Raw genomic sequence first — 23,296 nt, 5'->3', positions numbered from 1 at the left:
AACTATTAGTGACAATTTTTAAGACAACTTTCATTTCCTCTATTTCTATTGGTCAAAAATAATAGAGAGAGAAAATGGAAGAGAGAAAATAAGAATATAATGTGAGTATGAGAAAGAAAATTGTGGTTGCAAATTGGTAGTACAAATATCATTTCTCTTTTTCTTTAACGTATTGGACTCATTCTTTGATTTGACTTGTTACACGTCTATTTGGAATTTGTTGTGTTTGGTGGTCTGACTTCTTCGATTCTTTAATGTTTCAAATCTATTGAGATCTGCAGGTTTTAAGGCATCATCGTTGCCTCCACGCTGGTTCGTCATGCTCGAAAGAGCTTATATTGGCTACTTTGTTCAAGAGATGTTGACACTTTGATTTTCATTGTGTGTTGGTGGTCGATCCATTCGTTAGAGTTCAAAACTCTTACTATTCTTTGAAAATGTTTACTTCATACTTTTTGTAACCTGATTTCGCGCCCGTACGTGGATTTGCTGAGTTGCGTCTGTAGTAATTTAATCTTTGTTAGGATAGTTTAGAATTCATCCACTTAATATAATTTATCGCGTTGTATTCCTGTTTAATTGTACATGAGTCGGGTCAAATGCCCCTCAATCTTTATATATCTTTGTTTGTTATTTTATATAATTTTTCTTTTGCTTAAAAAAATATTTTTGTCTGTAAGCTCCTCCAATTTATCTTGGAGAAACTTGTAATATATAACTAGTGGAATTTTCCAAATTATGGAAGATCTCCTTTTCCTTCCATGTCCACGACACGTATATTTCATGGATTGTTAGGAGCCCTCTCGTTTGTGCTACATGGCAAACTGGAATAAATTAATTAGTAACTAGAACCATGACCCGTGCTGACGCACGGGGTCTTATTTTCATGTAGAAACTCACAATGTACCTAAGCCAATATTATACCATAGCAGAATAAGTCATAATAATTATAACAATAAGTCGTAAAACATAGAGAGTACAAAATTTATGATACATTCCAAGCCATGAATCATAGGAATATAAGAACTTTAATTTTGTTAAATAATAGAAAGTACACAACCTAGGGAAAATTGTCAGGCATAAATTAACAACGAAAAAGTTTAATTTCGGTCAATCCTTCCAAGTACACAATTTAGGATACATTGCAAAAAACTTCGTGATAAACTACATTAGAAGTTACATCAGTGTCTTCACCATCATCATCAGATATTAATATCTTCAAACCTTCTCTTGAAGTAACCCTTGACAAAGCCACATACAATTGACCATGAGAGAAGATAGGCAATGGCAAATATACGCCAACATGTTTCAAAGATTGACCTTGTCTTTTGTTTATAGTCATTGCAAAAGAAACGGTATGCGGAAATTGCTTTCGTTGAAACTTGAAAGGAATTCTAGTATCAAACGGTATCAAAGATATTCTTGGAATAAAAACTTTATCACCTATGTTAGAGCCGGATATGACTTGTCCTTCAAGAGTGTGGTTTTAATGCTAATCAATATACAATTGATTGTGTTTTATTTTCTTTCCATTATACAATCTCCATTATGCAAACCATGTGATTTTCTTTTAATATGCAAAATGTGTTGTTTTTTTTAAATATGCAACCGTGTGGCCTTTTTGTTTTTAAAAGAAATTTTAAACCGTGTGGTTTTAATGCTAATCAATATACAATTGATTGTCTCTTATTTTATTTCCATTATACAATCTCCATTATGCAAACTGTGTGGTTTTCTTTTAATATGCTAAAGGTGTTGTTTTTTTAATATGCAACCGAGTGGCCTCTCTTTTGTTTTTAAAAGATATTTTCAACCGTGTGGTTTTAATGCTAATCAATATACAATTGATTGTGTCTTATTTGATTTCCATTATACAATTTTGTACGTCATTCATGGGGGCAAACTTGGGATGACAATTAATACAGCAATCATGTGTTATTCTATTTCAAAAATTAAAATAATATGCAATCGTGTTATAAATGGCAGTTACTACAAGCTGTAATGAAATGACTTTATGGCGTGTATTAAAGGTGAGGAAGTCAAGTGTCGACATAAATGCTTTTGAATGAGCGGGAAAATGCTAGTTTCGTGAAAAACTTCGTGATTAACTACATTAGAAGTTACATCAATGTCTTCACCATCATCATCAGATATTAATATCTTCAACCCTTCTCTTGAAGTAACCCTTGACAAAGTCACGTACAATTAACCATGAGAGAAGATAGGCTATGACAAATATACGCCAACATGTTTCAAAGATTGACCTTGGCTTTTGTTTATAGTCATTGCAAAAGAAATGGTAAGCGGAAATTGCTTTCGTTGAAACTTGAAAGGAATTCTAGTATCAGACGGTATCAACGATATTCTTGGAATAAAAACATTATCACCTATGTTAGAGCCGGATATGACTTGTCCTTCAAGCGTGTCGTTTTAATGCTAATCAATATACAATTGATTGTGTCTTATTTTATTTTCATTATACAATCTCCATTATGCAAACCGTGTGGTTTTCTTTTAATCTGCGAAAGATACCGTTTTTTTTTAATATGCAACCGTGTGACCTCTTTTGTTTTTAAAAGAAATTTTCAACCGTGTGGTTTTAATGCTAATCAATATACAATTGATTGTGTCTTATTTTATTTCAATTATACAATCTCCATTATGCAAACCGTGTGGTTTTCTTTTAATATGCAAAATGTGCAGTTTTTTTTAATATGCAACCGTGTGTCCTCTTTTGTTTTTAAAAGAAATATTCAACCGTGTGGTTTTAATGCAAATCAATATACAATTGATTGTGTCTTATTTTATTTCCATTAGACAATTTTGTACGTAATTCACGGGGCTAATTTGGGATGGCAACTAATACAGCAATCGTGTGTTATTCTATTTCAAAAATTAAAATAATATACAATCGTGTTATAAATGACAGTTACTACAACCTGTAATGAAATGACTTTATGGCGTGTATTAAAGGTGAGGAGGTCAAGCGTCAACATAAATGCTTTAGAATGAGCGGGAAAATGATAGCTTTAGGGTTAGAGTTAGGGTTAGCTTGACCTGACAAGCTTTAGTAAGTAAGATGGTATTTTTTTAAGCAAAGTAAACTTAATTAATTTCATCATTAATCACCGTGTCTATTAATAATTCTCTTAAATGATAATAGTAATTTATATTATTTATAAAGAGAATAGAGGATTTGTCCCCGTGAGCATAGCTCAGTTGCATTGTTATATGCAGAGGTCGGGGTTCGAACCTCGGACACCCCACTTATTCACCTTGCAAAAAAGGTGAAATCTAGCCACTAGACTACCTGACAAAAAAAAAAAAAAGAGAATAGAGGATTTTAGACTGTCTTTTTTGCTATTCCAATTGTACCCTTAAGTAAATTTTTCTATAATAATGTTATATTATTGGTGTTATTAAAAAAGATAATAATTTTTGTTATATTTTTTTGTTGACAAAAACAAAATGATATACATTCATTCAAATTGAGGGATTACATCATTCAACACCGCTAAAAACGCAAAGAACGAATCTGCGAACAAACTCACAACATCCAAGTTAATAGCATATAACGACATATTGCCTACAAAAATATATGATAAAATTAAAGTGACCGGAATATCCACGACCTCCGGATTTGCAACGTTGACGCTCAAATCTTTGATTGAATAATCAATCTTTCAATATGAATCAAATGAACACCGCAAGAAGACATGAAATCAAACAACGCCGCACAAGACGACGAACAACAAACCCCATACTTAGATGATGAATATCACTTATTTAGATTGAAATAGAGAGAAAAAGATGAAGAGGGGTGATTTCGGGTCAAGAATTGACCCAAAACCACCCCTCAATGAAGAAAATGGAAGAATTTTTGTTATATTATTGTTGTCATTGAAAAATATAAATATGGTTTGTTGAGTTTACTACATTTGAAAGTCACAAATATATATGCTTATAATTATAATTTATGTCAAAAAATATATATAAAATATCGTTTTTAATTTACAGGCAAAATTTCTATAATATATCATTGATAATCTACACGCATTAGCGCAATAAAAAAGAACGGAAAGGCAAGCGCGTTAGCGCAATAATCTAAACATTAGGGTCCTTGCTCTATAAAATATTGTTGATAATCATTATTATTTTTACATTTGGGCACACTCCAAGGTCTCAAATTAAAACCACTAGACCAATCTAAATGAATTGACTAAAATGAATATTACAGAGATTATTTTAATATAAACACATTTTACGGGAACTAAAACAAAATTTCAAGGAGAAAAATATTAGGGTCCTTGCTCTCTGCGGTTTGATTTGATTTTAAAAAAATTGAAATATTATCTAATCCAATTGATTTTTCACAAAAAGATGTCTAAGCATATTCAATAAAAATCAATTTACTCGATTTTCAATATTTAAAAAATAGGTTTGCAATTTTTCTTTAGATGAATTTGGATGTCAACACCTTAATCAATATATACTAGGGACCATATGTTCCAATAACATGCTTTATTAATTAGAATTTGAAGCACTAAATGAAATATGTTCTGTCGGAAAGTCCCGTGGATCATCACATCTCTTGATCAAGTTTGAATTGAAAGAGAACGTCAACTAGTTTTAAAATGAAGAAAATGATTAGGGGAACATATATACACTCATTTATTTTTTGTGCTTAATCACAATGGACATTGAAAAAACACTTCATGTGCAATCCTAACCAAAACCATCGTGCTTTCAACAATCAATTAAGAACCACTTGTATACATACCTTAAATCTGCGTTTAGATGGGACCAAAAGAAACTTAGGGAAGATGAAGACAATATGCTGTTACTTGTCTCCATGAATTCGTGCAAATAGAAACCAAAGTGAGAACATTTTGTTTGAATTTTAGAACACATACTGATTCTATTTTTTTCTATGATTTCTTAACAATATACTAGAGCAAAAAAATATGGAGGATAGGTAATAGATAATGGAAAACATTACTTTTGTATTCACCAAAAGGTAAGAATATATACAAGGCTAATATTCATGATTCCTAATAAAGAGTAACTATGTAAAGAGTTTACATAGTTACTCTTTATTAGGAATCATGAAATATTGACTCAATATTGTCTCAATCAAATACTATCAATGCTAAGTCAATGCAGTATCTATACGCTCCCACAAGATGGAGGAGGGGTCAACGACTCCAATCTTGTTGGTAAGAAATTGATGACGGGCTCGTGAGAGTGACTTGGTGAGCAAATCCGAAAGCTGGTGACTCCATGAGACATGAGAGACTTAAAGTTTGTTATTAGCAACAAGATCATGACCGAAATGGTAGTCGATAGCTAGATGCTTCATACGCGTATGGAAAATTGGATTTACACAAATAATTTGCATCAATATTTCCAGGAAAAAAAATGATTGAAGGTTGAGTTGGGTGAATGTCAAGTTTTAGTATGAGTTGATAATATTTGATTGAGTCAACAATTGTCTATAGTTAAAATCTAAAGTTCAAAACTTGGTAACGGAAATGTGAATTTTAAATGATTTTTTAAATCTGTGTTTTCAATGTGATTTAAATTGTTCGAATTTAATATGCAAAGACATTTTAAGTCGGTTATGTATCCGACTTTATTTGTTTTCTTTTAAACCCTGTTGTTTCATAACTAATCTAAAAGGCTATGTTAAAGTTTTTTTTTGACGCAATTTAAATCGGTTTTGAGTAACAGTTTTTTTGTCAAGCCTAGTGACTAGAAATTAATCTTTTGAGATGAATAAATGATGTGTCCAGAGTTCGAAATCCTACCCTGACATTTATTATACAATGTCGATATCAATTGAGTTAGATTTATGGAAACATTTTGGTAATAAATTTAAAGGACTTGTTTCAACACTCTTTGCAATCGGGTTTTGTTGAATTATGAGTGATGCACATGATTATTAATTAGATATTATAATTGGAATAATATTAATCGGTTGTTATTAAGATTCAGAAACGTGGTATTTCAATCTCTTTGACTATATATGTCATATTATTTATAAATATTATGCCATTCATTTTTATGTTATGAACTTGTTCAAAGATCTATTCTTTAATTTTCAACGCTGTTGACTCTGTATAAATGTCTGATGTATTTTATCAATTTTAATAAATGAATATCAGTTTTTTTCCTTTTTCTTTTGGATAAATGAATATCAGTTTTCAGTAGCAAAAAACTATTGTAGTTTTTTGTTGTTGTTCAAGTATGTCGATCATCATAGAACGGAAGAACTAGTTTAACCCTTTGCTATTAAGGTGGAACATATATATATGCATGTAAATTGAAGGCTTTAACTATCCATTCATGAACCTAACATATGTCCCTACAACTTCTTCAGCAACCGAACCCACCATATGTGTGTTCCTTTCACTCAATTCATAGCAGTTTTTAAATTTGAAAAGGAACACGGAGGAGCCTTGTAATCAATACTAGTGTCCTATCTCTTTGTACCTTTGAAGGCAGATAAGGTAGTGACTGGATATTTGAAGTAGTATTTAAAAATTATTTGGACTTTCCTCTTGTTTTTAATTTATTATAGATACAATTTTGAATATAAAGTCAGCCTTAAATTAATTATATAAATATTTGGATAGGTCATGGTGTGATGTTTACTTTATATAAACAAGCGAAAAACGGGCACTCACGTACCCGTCTTTCCGCTCTTTTTGTTGCGCTAACGTTTGAAAATCATTAACGGCGTTTTTTTTAATGAAATTTTGATTTGGATAACAACTAAAAATATAAATGTTTGTTGCTTTCAAGTTATAACAAATCAAACTAATCATTATTATATATTTTAATATTACAAAAAATATAATCTAAATTCTATTTTTTTAATGACACCAACAACGATCTTTATTATAGAAAAAATTGTTCAAGGATATAATTGGGATAATGAAAAAGTATGTATAAATATAATCATCTAGTTTGTTACACTTTTTCAATGATAAATAAAAAAAAGACAGATATATATATTGAAATAAGCAAAAAAGCAATCACTTATATGGCCCAACTCTAAATAAGCAATCACTCTATCTAAATCTAAACAAAAAAGTTAAAAAGGAATATAATTTAAATGAAGTATTAAAATTGGCTAAAATTCTAAAATTTTCAATTAATTCATCCAAACACCCTCTAATAATTAACTATAATCTAACATTGCTAAGATTACAAGCGATGAACTCCACTTTTCTTTTTTTGAGAATATGAACTCCTACTTATAGAGTGAAAATATAGAGTTAAAAACATTCCACACAAAAAAATAACCTATAGAGTTAAAAACTTAATTATCTTATCCTATTGTAATCAAGTACAAGTACACTACGGCGTGAGTATAACTTAATTATTTTGAGTAGAACTTAATTATTAATTACTTATATTTTAAATGAAGCATAAGATGTTCAAACTTTGATTATCGTGGATAGGGTCATAGGGAAAATTTGATTGAGAAAAACTTATCATGTGTTTTCCATTACGAAATTATTATTTTTTTTGACAAAAACTACGAAATTAATTATTCATTTTTTCATGACAAAAATTAATATAGCAATATCATCTAGCTATCTTACAAAAGGTGGTGCAAACTTTATCCAAGAAAGATAGCCAAAATTGAGAAGTTAGTGATTATCTTTTGACAATTCATTAATGATAGAAATATTTTTCATCTCTAAGTTCTACCACAACCGGTAATATCAATATTGTTACTGAAATATCTTTTGTGATATTTTAGATTCACACTCAAAATCTTTTACTTTTTGCGTGAGTTTATAATGATGTTTGTCATTTCATCTATAGACTTTAAATAAATATTGAGTTTTTCTATCAAATAATATTGTAATAAATAGGTTAGGGCCAATCACATAGAAAAGTAAACATAACATACAATCAATTAATTATTTATGCTAACTTATTTCTTTGAGCACATATTAAAGAATTCAAAAATGGCAATTTTGTGTTGAATACAACAAATTTTAAACTTTTAAAAAATTAAATGCATTACTTTTAAGAGGAAGTTTCTACATTAAATTTCTTAACTTGTATCTTAAGGCACATGTCAACACTTTTTGTATTAAATTATAACTAATTTTGTGGTTAGGATGATCGTAAACTAACAAATCAGTTCCTAATTCCTTGTCAGTTGTCACTACATAATCAGATGTTAGTGGGTAATCAATTAATTAGAAACCGAATTCAAATTTCCCATTGTAGAAAAGAAACGTATAGGACCACGGTGGAACTCAAATCATGGCCACTTGTTGCAAGAATGTGAACTAAGTACTCACATGGGAGTTACTATATGATCTAAATCATGTTGGAAAATCCAAGTTGTTCATAGCTCAGCTCAGCCATATAATAAATCCAATTCAACAAAGAAGATATTTTTCTCTTTTATGGGGCTATGCTTTCCCATCTTGTCATCTATTAAGCAAGGGTAAGGTCTAAAAGATTAGGGTTATTCACACCTTAATTATAATTGTCATGACTCATCTATAGACAATGAGGCCCCACTTTATGTTTGCATCAAATTAATGGACAAATTACGCATGCTTTTTTGTCACATAGGCCTATCATTAATTTTTGATAAATCAATTTTGAAAGGACTGATGAGGAGGAAACGATTTAGGTACTACTTGTATATTTTGTATTGTATAGACAAGTGTACTTTGTCGTATATATGGAGTGGAAAGAATATATGACACATTATTCATATTATTGTTAAGAATGTTCATGTTTGGATCAAGACTCTCTAACTTCCTTAATCATGGTGAGGACTTTGAATTCAAAAGTTTCAATTGATTGGAGTTTAAGTCAGTGCAGCTATCTGTAAGAAAAATCACAGTGTAGCTTGTTACATGATGAGGTAACAACAAACAATCAAACAACTAATTTGAGGTTGGTCTAGTGGTTGACTTGAGATCTTGAAATATGTTCATCTCAAAGTGTCAAGTTCGATTGCCACTGCTGTCAATTTCGGTGGACTAAATCCATACAGAGCTATGTTTTGGCTTTAAGTAGCCCCGCAAGTGGATGGTGGGATTGATCTCCTCGAATTAATCGGTTCTTAGATCATTTGGGTTTAGATCATACAACCAATAAGCTAATTCTAGACAACCTTAATCATTGATTTAGATCAGACGATTGAAAGTTGTAACTCCATAAAACAACCACAATACAATAGGGAATTCATTTTGGAATCTTTAGAGAAATCAATTCAAATTTTGAAATAATAATTTGAATGGATAAATTTTATGGCGTGTGCTGATTTTTCCTAAACAAAATCATGACTCCGGGAATTTCTCCCCCTGTTTTGGCTAGTAGCATTGTTATTCAATTAATTTGGTCCTCCTTTTTATCCGAAAGAGATAGAGAAGGATGTAGCATAGTGATCAATTGGGTAGGATGCATGATCAATCACAAGACGTACATAGTACTTGTAGTCATAACCTTAACCAAGGCAACACATTAATTATTGTGGTAATAGTTATTTTGATACAAAAATTCTAAAATAATCTCTGATTCTGCATTCTTTTATTCAAAATAGTCTCTAACGTTAAAATAGTTCTTCAATATTGACCATAACTATTGTTTTATAGAGATAGATACGAGAATAAATAAGTTTTTATTAGGATTGATACGACAGTAAATAAGTATATTGAGGGACTGAAATAACTGTGTTAACGAAACATTTTAACGCGATGGCCTATCAGATTTACACATTTAAGGATAAAAATGACTATTATCCCACTAGTTATTTCACAAACTTATGATAAGAAATAAATAAATTTGCAGCTTAAATTGAAATATAATTAATTGTGATGCTAATCAAAATTTTCATTTTTACATTTTATTACATTTTTCCTTTACAAAATACTACATTGTAGGCATTCTAATATTCACGAAAAAAATTAGGCATTCCTCCAAGAAAATGAAATGGAACAAGTGTGAAAAAGAATAAAACAAGAATGACATCTGGTGCCACCTAAATATTGTCTTTGACCATAGAAAATGAAGCTTACAAATAATTATAGTTTGCCTTCCATCCCACGTCTCTTTCAAATGCTAACGTTTTGCATGTTATAATGAGAAAATTTCATGGTTTTCGAGTTGGATCGACATGGGAGGTTAAAATATAACTCACATTAAATTAAGACACATTCCTTAAAAAAATAAATAAATTAAATTAAGACACATCTTTCACTCAATATGTCAATTTTTATTTAACGTGAGACTTTTTACTCACACTTAACACTCAGACATTTGGTAAGAATTCTTAGACTAAATTGTTTTAGTATTGATATGACTACAATGGCTATTGCAATGCAATCGTCAAAGACATCTAAACTCCCTTTCTTGATCACAAAGCTTTTTAAAACCTTGCCTTGTAATACTTGTTTGAGATTTCTCAAAAACCTAAAACAAGATGCTAACGTGGATTCTGTACTAGTTTTAAGTTGGATATCTTGGAACTCCAAATTCAACATGCATGGTGGAATTTAGGAATTGTGAACCAAAAAAATAAAGAAGACTTCTTTTAATGGTTACAAATTTGAATGTTTGAAACTCTTTCTTTGAAAGTAACCATTTCTAATACTATTCATCAAACAACTAAATCAAGCAAATTCAACTGAAAACAAAACAATTGTGTAAAATTGGAACAAATCTTTACTCATTAAGAATACAAATGGCACTGCCAAGGAAATTTTCTTGGCATGTGTGTATATTACAATTAAAAAAAAAAATGTAGAAGTGTTAATATTTCCTTAGTCAAACCCATAATCCACCACTTGATAAAGGGATTTATATTGATAAACCTCACTATGATCAAATGTGCCAAGCCCTTCCTTCTCATCATGGTTTTAAATGCAGTCGCAGTCGCATTTGCGGTTACACTGCAAACTTCTATATTGTGGAAAAATGTAGCCTATGTGATCGAAATTGCAAAGACCTTGAAATTTTTTATATTTGCAGTTGCAGACCGCAATTTAAAACCATGCTTCTTATCTGATCAATGAAGTAAGAAACTCAAAAGAAACTTCATCACAAGGAATGGTAAGGCCCATGTCATGATTGAAGCCAAATTCCTCCTCAGCTCTTTGAAGCAATCTTTGAAATTGAGGATGAGGCAACCATGAAATTGGAACAATATATCTTGTTCTATTTTCTCCAACATAGACAACAAAATGACCTTTTGGTACATCTTCAGGAAGACTCTCTTCATTGTAACCATTTTTCTTTCCAAAACTTGAACATCTTTTAAGAATTTGCTTGATAATAACATCTGGTTGTGGTAGCTTGTTGGATTTTCTAATGGCCATTGTTGTGTTTTGTGGTTTTTCTCTTGCAAAGTTTTGAATGTGTTGAATGGTGGTGTGGTGATTCATGGAGAGAGGGATTATATTTATGGATGGAGATTGGTAGTGTGGAAAAGAGAAATAGAGTTAGAGAAAACATTGTCACGTGGATGTGGGGACATGTAGCAGACCGTACCTAAATTGCTTCTATATGTCAATGCCTCAATGGATAGTTGCAAGTATATGAAAATTGAAAATATAAGATTAAGATTAGGAAAATATTAAAGTATTTAATTAATATAAAGTTTTGGTCAAGGAAATAAGAGGTTGGGATGTCATAAAGGATATTGATGTTATGGGCATGAAAAATTGAAGTAGTTGGTTTCATACAATGAAGTATAAGGGAAGGACTAACCTGAATAAAATTTTAACATTATTAGAATTAGAAGGGAAAACAAGTTCCAAGTGTAACCCCACTGGAATTCGTTTTGTCTCTTGCTTCCTTAGTAAGCAGTGTGGGCCACTTTTTCTCTTGAACACATATTTCTGCCAATTTGTTGCTTATCATTTATCTCAATTTCAAAATTTGAAAGACTCCTGCTCCAACAAAGTACAAAGTACTTAACTTTAGTACATGTTTAATATTTTAGTGGATTTGTCGAAATCACGGTGATCTACGATATTCTAAACAATAAACATGCACAAAAAAGGTAAACTGTAGCATCGTATCAACTTAATCATTTACATAATCAATATTTCAAGAACTAAATTGAACATTTATTCTCATAATCACCTCAAGAAATTATACACAGTCAACTTACCAATTAAGAGATACTAATGCTGAACCGTTAATATTTACATCAAAGACTTAGGTACCCTTCGGCAGGGCCAGTCCCACATTCCTCATCACTTCGCCTTGTCCCAAGACTCGTGCTTGGGGGGCTATGAACCGTCATAATATTCCTAAAGGCTTAGAAACCCTCCAGAAGGGCTTGGACGCCCTCTAGAAGGGCTCAGACGCCCTCCAGAAGGGCTATTGAGGTCCAGGCCCGTCCTCCTTAGGACGCCGCCTTCCTTAGCTTCCAGAAACCGCCTAAAGTACATAAATACCCCTGTTGCTTGGGAGCCAAGCAACCGAAACCCAAGCCTATAACAGGCTATAAATACTACTCTTGAGATCATTCTCGAGGCATCCAATAATCAGTCTAAACTCTAGATTATGATACTAAACCCTAGTATCCCTTACCGTACTTTTTGCGAGTACAAATGCCTATTTGATTTGATACTTTCATAGTGGTCCAATTTCATTCGTACCTAAATGGTATAAGCTAAGACAGATACTCTGCTTCTTTTTACATGGTATGCCCTTCGGAGATGGAGATGAAGCGTAGATTGACTGGGAGTTCGGCAAAACTACTGTGATTTTGTGAAGCTTTAAAGTGTAGTTTTAGCTAAAATTATGTCAATCTCACGATCAATCCAACATGTACAAAGAGCTATGTGAAACTTATTTGATACTTAAATTAATAAAAAGGTAAACGGATTGATATGCATAAACAAGACACGCTTAAGAACCTCAATAAGAATAATTGGGTTAGATGCTCTAAAATGTCTTCTAACTGTGTTATTTAGACACACAAAACCGACACCACACAATATAAAATACAATATGAATGTGTGTTGATATGGGAACCTCATACATATGGAAACTGTGTTTAGAGAACATTTATGATTAGGTTATGACTTTACTAACATTAGTTAAGTGATAAAGAGGTCAATGATTCAATTTTCACTCTTGCCATAAAGATTAAAAACATTCATTCTAAATTAGAAAAAAAAAAAAACTAGTACCGTAGAAAAGCATTAAAGAATCACGATTTTCCCTACTTTATTTTTTTTTAGCAAATTTTCCCGATTTTCCCTACTTTATTATATTATCAAAAAGTGCAACTTGCATCTTCTTTGCTTTTAAGTTTAACCCTCTTTCAGAGAAATTTTTTTATAGTCACAAACATAAATGAATAGTGTTTGGGCACACACACATTAAAAGATTTTTTTATAATAATAAATTGATTTAGTATTTCAAGGATTAGCTTTTTATGTGTGTGTGATCAAACACTGTTCATTTGTATTTGTGTCTATGAAGAATGTCTCCCCTCTTTCAACCACTTTTTGAGGGAAACCATAGTAGTCACATTGTTGTTCATTGTTCCAGCAATATGTATGCAAAAGGATTTCATTTCATTGCATCATCGACAAGATTAAGCAAATCTCATATTTGGAGTTCATATGCCTTGCGTAAAAAAGTACAGAAAAATCATGGGAAAGATTGCATCACTCGAAATCCTTTGACATATATCCCAGAAATCAGAATTGGAGCAATATTGATAGAAGTGAATTGTATATTATCATTAGCTTACAAAACAATCTTGATCTTTACTTCTTTCAATATTTATCTCTATCTTGTTGTATACTAAATTACCCACAACTTGTATCTTTCATTACGATCTCTCTCTTTCCTATCCCCAAACTTGCAAACGGGGATATAGATTTAGTAATTTAAATCTAGATCTTTCATTTGACTTATGTTTCCATGGGGAATGCTAACAAGTAGCAGCATTTTTTTTTCCTGTAAGTTTACTTCACTAAATGTAATCTTATTTGAAACATTATCAAATATTAAATGTGGATATCTCTCTTTGCTGAGATTTCAATCTTATTTTCTCAAATTGTGGGAGTTTAGTTTCTTACATATTTGACTCAACACTACAAGAAACCACTGGCAAACTTAAAAAAGGTTAATTGGCCGACACTAAAACTTCAAAAATTATTTGCATAAAAAGCCTTCTCACAAATTGCAAAGTTTAAATACAATTTTACTATTGGCCAAAAAAGCTCTCACAAGTGTTGTGGCCAAAAAAGGTGGAATCATATTTGAAATTGTAGCTACTTTTGTTAGCCACAAAATGTATGAAGAGAACTCAAATTTAAATTTATAGTTGTTTTAACGACGACAAACTTCATGGAGATTTGGACAGTTACATACTTTGTTATGAATTAAATCGCCACAAATTACATCTCGCTTTATATATATATCACTTCATTTTTCTTATATTTCTTCATTATATCTTCTTTTTAAAAATCTCCACCTTCTCTCTATTATTATTCTATCATTTTCTCTACCGTTGTTACCTCATCTTTCTCTACCTTTCCTTTACTGCTATTCTTTCATCTTTCTCTCTACCTTCACTTTATTACTATTCTCACATTCTTTCTAGGATTATGCTCTGTTAAGAAAACTAAATAGTATGTTTACATTGAAATCAACAATTTTTTTACTTTTAAAAAGTTAAATTCAAAATTTTTCACCATTTACCAATACAATTTTTCTATTTTTGTTCTCTTAATATTCTCTTTTTTTTATTACTATTCTCTCATCTTTCTCTCTATTCTTTCATCTTTATTTATTAATAATCAAATAATTTTATTTTTTTAAATTATCCCATTTGTGGCTTGGGCGACCACTGATGGAAATATTTTTCAAGAAAAATTGATGGTCATTGTTGCGTCTTAGGCGACCACAAATGTGTGACGACCAGAGCGGCCACAAACTTCACCTACAAAAACAAAATAGATAAACTTTTTAAAACAATTTCATACACCTTTTTTTCTCTTCAATAATGAAGTTTATGAGTCACATTAAATTTGTTAGGAACTTGTAATTTAACAATGTTAGACATGGTTTTATAATTTAGTGCATGTTTGGATTTGAGATGGATATTCAACTTTTTTTATATGATTTTTTTTTTTATTAAATCTAGTACAAGAGGTACTCGAACTCATTACAATATGTTTAAAAAAAAAAATTAGATCCATCGAAGGCAAACAATTAGATTTAACCACTGTTTAGAAAAAACTAAATTTTTTATGAGCAGTGCTAGATGGTGCGAATGTTTTTTCGCGTAAAACACACGAGCGTGTAATTGATTGGGCAATCCACCTCTTACAAAGGGAAAACCAAACTCACACGTACCCACAATTTCGCACGTTGCCGCCAATTGGTTTGATAGCATATTCAAGTAAAACCAAACTCTTTTTATCCAAAAAAAAAAAAAACCCAAACTCTTAAACAATAGAAACAAAGGTAATTGTAAAAAAAAAAATTAATATTCAATTTGTTCCTGAATGTGTAATGAGTAGCCACAATAATTTCTTAATGTATCGAAATTTTAAAATAATCTATGATTGTGCACTTCGCTAGTCCAAATAGTCTAAATATTGTGAGTACCGAGAGCTTATTTTAGTCTCGAAAACTATTTTGACTAACATAGTGTACACCCTCCGGTCACTATTATAAGCAAAAAACAATATTGTAGGTTCATTCATTTAATGATGTATGTGGTCTTTATTATAGACCACATACATCATTAAATGAATGAATCCAAAATGTTGATTTTTGCTTATAATAGTGACCGGAGGGTGTACAATATAGTGTACAATAATTAAGAAACTATTTTAAAATTTTAATGCATTGAGGAATTATTGTAACTAATCATTACACATTCAGAGACCAAAATGACATTTGAAGTTTACCACAATTGCCTCTAAAACAGAGATAAATGTAAAAAAAAAAAATGACATATGCAAACAGATTTGAGCAAATTAAATTGTTTAGATGAATTTATCCATGTATCTCAGTACCAAAATATATTTCAGTATAATTAAAGTAGTAAAAGGCTTGTTTAGTTGTGTGAATAAAGAAAAAATAACTAAAACATCATTATTTAATTGTTCGTGTGATTCCCGCGAATTGGTTGTCGTACCAAGTAGCATTTTTCATTTTTTATTACTATCTTCTTTGCAAAAAAGACACTTAAAAGTTAAAGAGTAATGCTAGATGGTGCGAAATATTTTCGCACAAGCCACACGAAAGCATGTATTCTTACTATACCGCTAAGCATGATAACACAATTAAAAGCATGTACCTTACAAATCCGCAATTGAAAAAGCATGAACACCAAGTTACTTCCAAATCCATAAATTATTATATTTATTATTCCTCTCAAAAAATTATTATAAATATTAGGATAAAATATTTTTTAGCCATGTAAAATTACAAGTTTTTAAGTTTAGTGCCTATAAAATTTTAATGATTATTTTAATCATTCATAATATTGCAGCTTTTGAGAACAACCTCGATTTTGAAAACTTTTTAAGAAAATGTATATTTTTAGTCCTCAACATAGTCTTTATAAAATGTAAATAAGGACTAAAAGTGAATAATTTTTTTCGAAGGATTAAACGTGAAAGCTCATGATTTTGTACGAACTAAACATATTTAACTCTTAGGGTCTGTTTGCTAAGACATGATTTTAAGCTTATAGTTTATATCTTATAAGCTCATTTGACTAAAAAAAAAAAAAAAGATGTTTGATAAGTGTCACTTTATCGCGAGCTTATAACTTATTTTTTCTAGTTTATGTCTGTTTTTGATAAGTTAATTTAAGAAGCTTATACTTTAAAGATTATAGCTTATCATTATTTATCTCAACTTTACCCCAACAAATTTAATTGCAAAATAAAATTAATTAAACATATCAGTTTTATGTCATTTCATTGTTCAAAAAAAAAGTTTTATGTCATTTCATATTTATAAGTTAATTCAATCTAATTTTACCAAACACTGCAAATTAAGTCAGCTAACTTATCCGTTATCATCTATAAACTAGTTTATCAGCTATCTGATAGCTATAAAGTCATCCATAGTAAACTATAATGTATCAATTATTCGCTATTTTTAACCAAACAAGCTTTATTATTATTATTATTATTATTATTATTAATATTTGTATTATTATTTAATTAAAATAAAATAATTAAAACCTTATGAACCATATCCAAATTATCTTCTCTGAACTAAAGTATAACACCGAGTACACCGTCAATATTAACAACACTAAAATAACTACAAGTTTTTTTTTTTTTCCTGGTGCATAACTAAAGCTAATTTTTATCAAAACAAAAATATATAACAATTGTGCGTACATTGGTACATGTTTCGCGTGATATGTGCGAAAGTATTTCGCACCATCCAGCATTTTTCAAAGTTAAAACGGTCAACCACCTTCATATAAACAATTAGATTTTCCACTTTGCAGTTAAATAGAGCATCATTCTGCTCCAACCAAATGCATCAAACCGTTGTCAACCACACATGAGACGGGAAACACTTAGGTGACATAATGTCACCGTGACATTAAATCTGGGCCACACAACACACATTGCCACATAACATCTGAGCCACACAACACATACAACACATTTGGGCCACACACCACAACACCTTTGTGTGGCCCAGATTTAATGTCACGGTGACATTATGTCACCCAAGTATTTTCCCACATGAGACCACTTTTTTACCTTTCCTGTGATTGCACACATAATTAAAAAGAAGGAAATTATTCACTACATAGGTGCTCCATTTCTATTTCTCAAGTACCAAAACACTGTGTACCATCAAAGCAACAAAGTGTACCATTATTCTTTATGAAATTATGATTATGATAATTGTGAGTCAATCCATATTGCTATCACAAGAAGAGACGACAAATTTTATCACTCCCTCATATATATGAGTTTCATTTACAATCTTATCTTATTAATATAGTTGTTAGTAGAGTAGTTACGTGTTGATCTCCACGACCTTAGCTCAGTTGGTAGGGATATTACATATTATATGCAAGGGCGTTCGAACCCCGGACACCCCACTTCTCCACAATTAAATTGTGTGAGCTTTAGCTACAATGCTACTTGACAAAAAAAAAAGTAGTTATGTGTTGGCATATAATAAACAATATTGTATTAATAGAAAAAATAATTAATTAATATTCTAAAAGAGCAAATTATATTCGAATCATCACATTTAATATGAGATGATAAGGATATGTATCATGGTTATCATGTTGAAAAGAGATGGGTTTGTCGTTGCATATGAATAAGGATAGTGATCTCCTTAATAATCTCACCTAACCTTGCTCAATCCATCGAGTCTTGACTGTTTTTCTAGTCTCTAATGGCTATCATCTTTAGCCTTGTCAATTACATATATTCATTATCCAAAATGCTCTATTAATTTATGATATAATTAAGAAGCTATATTATCCTGCTTGCATTTTTTTTTCTCTTTTTATGAACCCTTGGCAATTCTGTGAGAGATTTCCCAACCACATATTTCAAATGTTGCACGATTATAATGCTAAAATATACTCCCTCCGTTTCAAAATGAGTGTCGTTTTAGGTGTTTACACACATATTAAGAAATGCAATGATTAAAAGAAAGAGAATGGTTATTTTACCAAATTATCCTTATTAACTATTGGTTAGTTTTAAAAGTAATACTTTGGAAGTAGTGTGCATAGTATTAATTGGAGGGTACAATTGAAAAGAAAAAGTTATTATTGCATTGGAAACTGAAAGCGACACTCATTTTGAAACAATTTTTTTTAGCTAAAGCGACACTCATTTTGAAACGGAGGGAGTATAATTTATAAAGGTAAAATATGATACAAGATCACCAAATAATATTGTTTTTTTTAAAGACAAATGTTTTTAGTAAGTAGGTGGTTATGCTATTTTCTAGAGTTTAAACTCTGAATCTTCTTCATAAAACTCATGTTGTGTCCTTAACTCACCAATCAAACTACTTATGCGGGACTTGTTGTGTCCTTTTATTGAATCATGTATGTACTTTTAGGATCAAACTTCATGTTCAACTCAATACCTTGTGGCGAAAAAGTGTGAACCTCAACGATCAACTCAACAATATGGCTTGCTTCTAGACTATTATGAACATCAACACTATCTTTTTATTTTTTGTATAAATAAAAATGACAATACTATTTCATGTTTCGGTTTGAACATTTCAAAAACTCTTTAGAAAGTTGTTTTCCTTCGCTTATGCTAGTTTCTCTAAAAATAGAGATACTTTGTATATAAAAGCGGGCATAGAAAGTAATTGTCTATTACATGTATGATGTATCCCATAAATTTAACAATTTCTATAAAAAAAAAAACCATATATCTAACGATTACTTTAACCTATAATCAACATATATGTGTGTGGGTTTTGCTAGAAGCCATCCATGAAGGTGTCTTTTAGCAACCCACACCTCAAGATGAGATTATCCACTTTTTAGTTATAAACTTGCTAAAAGACACCTTCATAAAAATTAGTTGGCGTCTTTTAACAAATGTCAATAGGATAACTTGCTAAAAGACACCTTCATTAAAGGTGTCTTCTAGCAAAACCCTATATATATAGGTTTTGCTAAAAGACACCTTTTATGAAGGTGTCTTTTAGCAAGTTATTCTATAGGCATTTGTTAAAAGACGCCAACTAATATTTATGAAGGTATCTTTTATCAAAGTTATAACTAAAAAGTGGATATCACACCTTGAGGTGTGGCTTGCTAAAAGACACATCTAAATGGTGTCTTCTAGCAAAACCCATATATATATATATATATATATATATATATATATATATATGTGTGGCTTGCTAAAAGACACATCTAAATGGTGTCTTCTAGCTATATATATATATATATAGGGGGCTGCTAACTTACACATACCTAAAAACACTAAGGTGCAAGTTAGCAAGCTGCACCCACTTATAATTTACTAAAACACCTTTTTGTTTATATTCTAATTAATTTTAAATAGAAGGACAATTTTGTAACTAACTTAAAAAAGATCCTTAAAAATAGAAATAAAAAAGACAATGACATGCTTAAGGTACAAAACATGTAATAAAGACAAACTTTTAAAGAAACAATATTTGGAATGATGAAAGTGGGTGTAAATTAGTGAAGGTTGCTACCTTGCACCTTAATAATACTTATAAAAATGAGTGTAAATAATCAAGTGGGTGTAGGTTGCTAACTTGCACCTTAGTGTTTTTAGGTGGGTGTAAGTTAGCAGCCCCTATATATATATATAATCTTAGATGAAGTGATAATCCACTGAAATTAAACTCATATACAACTTTGAGGTCTTGGATTCGAACCTGGGTCACGACGTCCGACTTTGCAATTTCGACATTTATCGGTTGAGTTAGGATTTCTAAACTATGATCAATATATTCAATCAAATTGGAATGTAAATCAAAATGCTATAAGACTTCCTTTTTCTACTACAATTCCGCAAAAAATGTCTCGCCTATGCAAATTGCCCATGTGTATGTGGTGCAGCTCAAAGACTATAACATATATTAAACAAGCTCATAATCAACCTACAAAAGAGCTTAATTTAAAAAAGAAAAAAAAAGGAAATAGTCACTTTAGTCCCTGAATGAGGAACGAATAGTCACAATAGTCCCTTAATGTATCGAAATTTCAAAATAGTCTCTGATTGTGCATTTTGTTAGTCAAAATAGTCCTTGATATTAAAATATTTCGTTAATATTGTCATATTAGTCCTTCAATAGACTTACTTATTATCATATTAGTCCTTATACGTACTTACTTATTGTCATTTTAGTCCCTATATAAAAAGAGTTATTGTGAGTATTAGTGGATTATTTAAGCGTTAGAGACTATTTTGACTAACAAAGTGGACAATCAGGGACTATTTTAGAATTTTGATACATTGAAGGACTAGTATGACTACTTGCTACACATTCAGGGACCAAAGTGACTATTAAAAAAAAATGAAATATCTGACTTTATTGTAACATATAGTACTACTTTCTTATCATGTTCCAAGGCCTTAGGAAAGATGGGTTTCCATGCCACGATAACCACCTTAGCTTATTTATGTTCTAGGAGTAATCACTTTTGCATGGAATTCAAGGAAAATTTGGTCATTAAGTTTAAACGTTGTATCTCACAGCCATTTCCACTCAATTTTAATTTCATTATTAGTACCACCTGGACCAAAGATATTAGCAATAACACTGTGGTGTATGTTTGGGAATTGCAAACTCCATAGGGTATCAAAGTCTCTTCAAATTGGATCATTGAAATTATATGTTGTCTTTTCTTGTATTGAAAATTACAAACAAAAGCAACGTTCCAAACAAAGCCGCAACTACGAGAGAGTTGTCACTAACAAAAATTGATACACAACATTGCTTATCATTGTCAAAAACAGGCAACGCCTTAGCAGCTAACAAAGAGATCAACGTAAAGACGTTATCTTCTACTACCATAGAATAGCAGCATGTGAGGCCATGTTACTTTTGTCTTTGGAAAAATCTACGTGAAGACAAAAATAGGCATGCATTTAGGTGGTTCAAACATCTTTTCAACATGAGAAACTTAAGCTCGTCCTTATTATGTGCATTTTCGTTAGATACTTGTGAGTAATGCTATCAGCATTTATTTAATACATTATTTCTAATACTCAATCTTTTATTAGGTGAAATGTACGTGGATTACACCACTTTGAGAATTGATCCCGCATTTCATATGATAAAAAAGTGAGTATTAAAAAGAAAATGTTAATTAAAATAAGTGTTGCTATCATGATTCTATACATATTAGTACATGTTTTGAGTTACTTTGAGAGAGTCAAAAGTGATTTTGAAATCTTCCGTTAGATACTCATGAGTAATGCTATCACCACTTATCTAATACTTTTTTTTTAAAAAAATAAACACTTATCTAATAGATTATTTGTAACACTCATTCTTTTATCTGATTAAATGTAAGTGGATCACACCATTTTGAGTGGATCCCACATAAAATGTTCAGACCCGTATGTATTTCACCTAATAAAAAAGTGACCGATAGAAAGAAAGTGTTAATTAAAATAAGTGTTGTTAGCATTATTCTACACATGTTAGGACATGTTTTTCCCTTTGAGAGAGTCAAAAGTGATTTTGAAATCTTGAAAATTGATTTGGGACAGTCAGTTAAAAAAAATAGTAAATTTTGTATTAAAACAACATTTTTTTGTTACACTTTTTTTTTGAAGAAACAATTTTTTTTGTTACACTTTTAAAAGGTTGATTATACAAGTTTCAAGATAATTTTACTATATTTGGTTCTTTAACTGGTGTAACTGGAGGGGCCTCAAATATAAGTGATTTTGCAGCTAGAATTGATTCTAACTTGGAAGTGTAATTAGTAATTTTCGCCTCAAAACTTACACTTAAATTTATTGTTTCGCTCACTTTCATGCAAACGTAACTAAACATAAATCATTTTGTATTAAACACACTTTTAATTAAAATCAATTTTACAAAACTAACTAATCAAAATCAATTTGTTTGTGTGGTCATTCATGATGGAGTTTGAGGTTTTGACTCAATTTTGGTTTCTACTGGTGTGGGGCTTTCGCTTTGTTTTGCCATTTGCTTTGGTTTTGGAGGCATGTTTTTATTGGTGCTAATGGTAGCACTCGGATGAGTCGTGTCTTTGTTGATGTTTATGATGTACGTGGTGTAAGGATTCTCTTTTTGGTGTTCTGCCTATATACGACGTTCTTTACTTTATTGTTTATGTCTTGTTGGTCTATGCTCATCTTATGCAGGGACTTGATTATTAATAAATTTTGTCGTTAGAAAAAAACTAAACATATAACATTTGAAATTATAAATATAAAACATAATAAATGAGTATTATTATGATATCCATGTGTGCAGTGTGAAGTCTAGTAACTTTTACCATCACCAACTGAATTTTGAAGTAAATCTAAGTCAGGGCCAATCAAAATCAACTCCTATAACCAGCCAAACATATTAGTATAACATAAGTATCAAAAATAAAATCATTGTTATGTAAACCTATAACCAGCCAAACATATTAGTATAACATAAGTATCAAAAATAAAATCATTGTTATGTAAACCTGTTTGTTTCATATTTTCCCCACCGCAGGTTTGTGTTTTAGGCTATTTTACATGAGGCAACCATCTTGCAAACAGAGGTGTGGAAGTAACGACTCTAGGGTTTTAATGTGTTA

The 23,296-nt window shown here is 30.7% G+C and overlaps 1 pseudogene across 1 annotated transcript; it reads right to left on the bottom strand.

The window, feature by feature from the left end:
* Positions 1–10,681: 10,681 nt before the first annotated feature.
* Positions 10,682–11,441, bottom strand: LOC146900716 (auxin-responsive protein SAUR50 pseudogene; annotated as a pseudogene). Its single transcript, XR_015024098.1, has one exon. The product of XR_015024098.1 is annotated as an auxin-responsive protein SAUR50 pseudogene (transcript).
* Between the last annotated feature and the right edge of the window lie 11,855 nt (positions 11,442–23,296).

Source organism: Medicago sativa, chromosome 8 (assembly GCF_051527215.1).
Source record: "Medicago sativa cultivar Bolivia chromosome 8, Bolivia_mono, whole genome shotgun sequence".
Taxonomy (NCBI): Eukaryota; Viridiplantae; Streptophyta; class Magnoliopsida; order Fabales; family Fabaceae; genus Medicago; species Medicago sativa.
The sequence above is the reverse complement of the archived record's forward strand: the minus strand, read 5'-3'. Positions and strand labels throughout refer to the sequence as shown.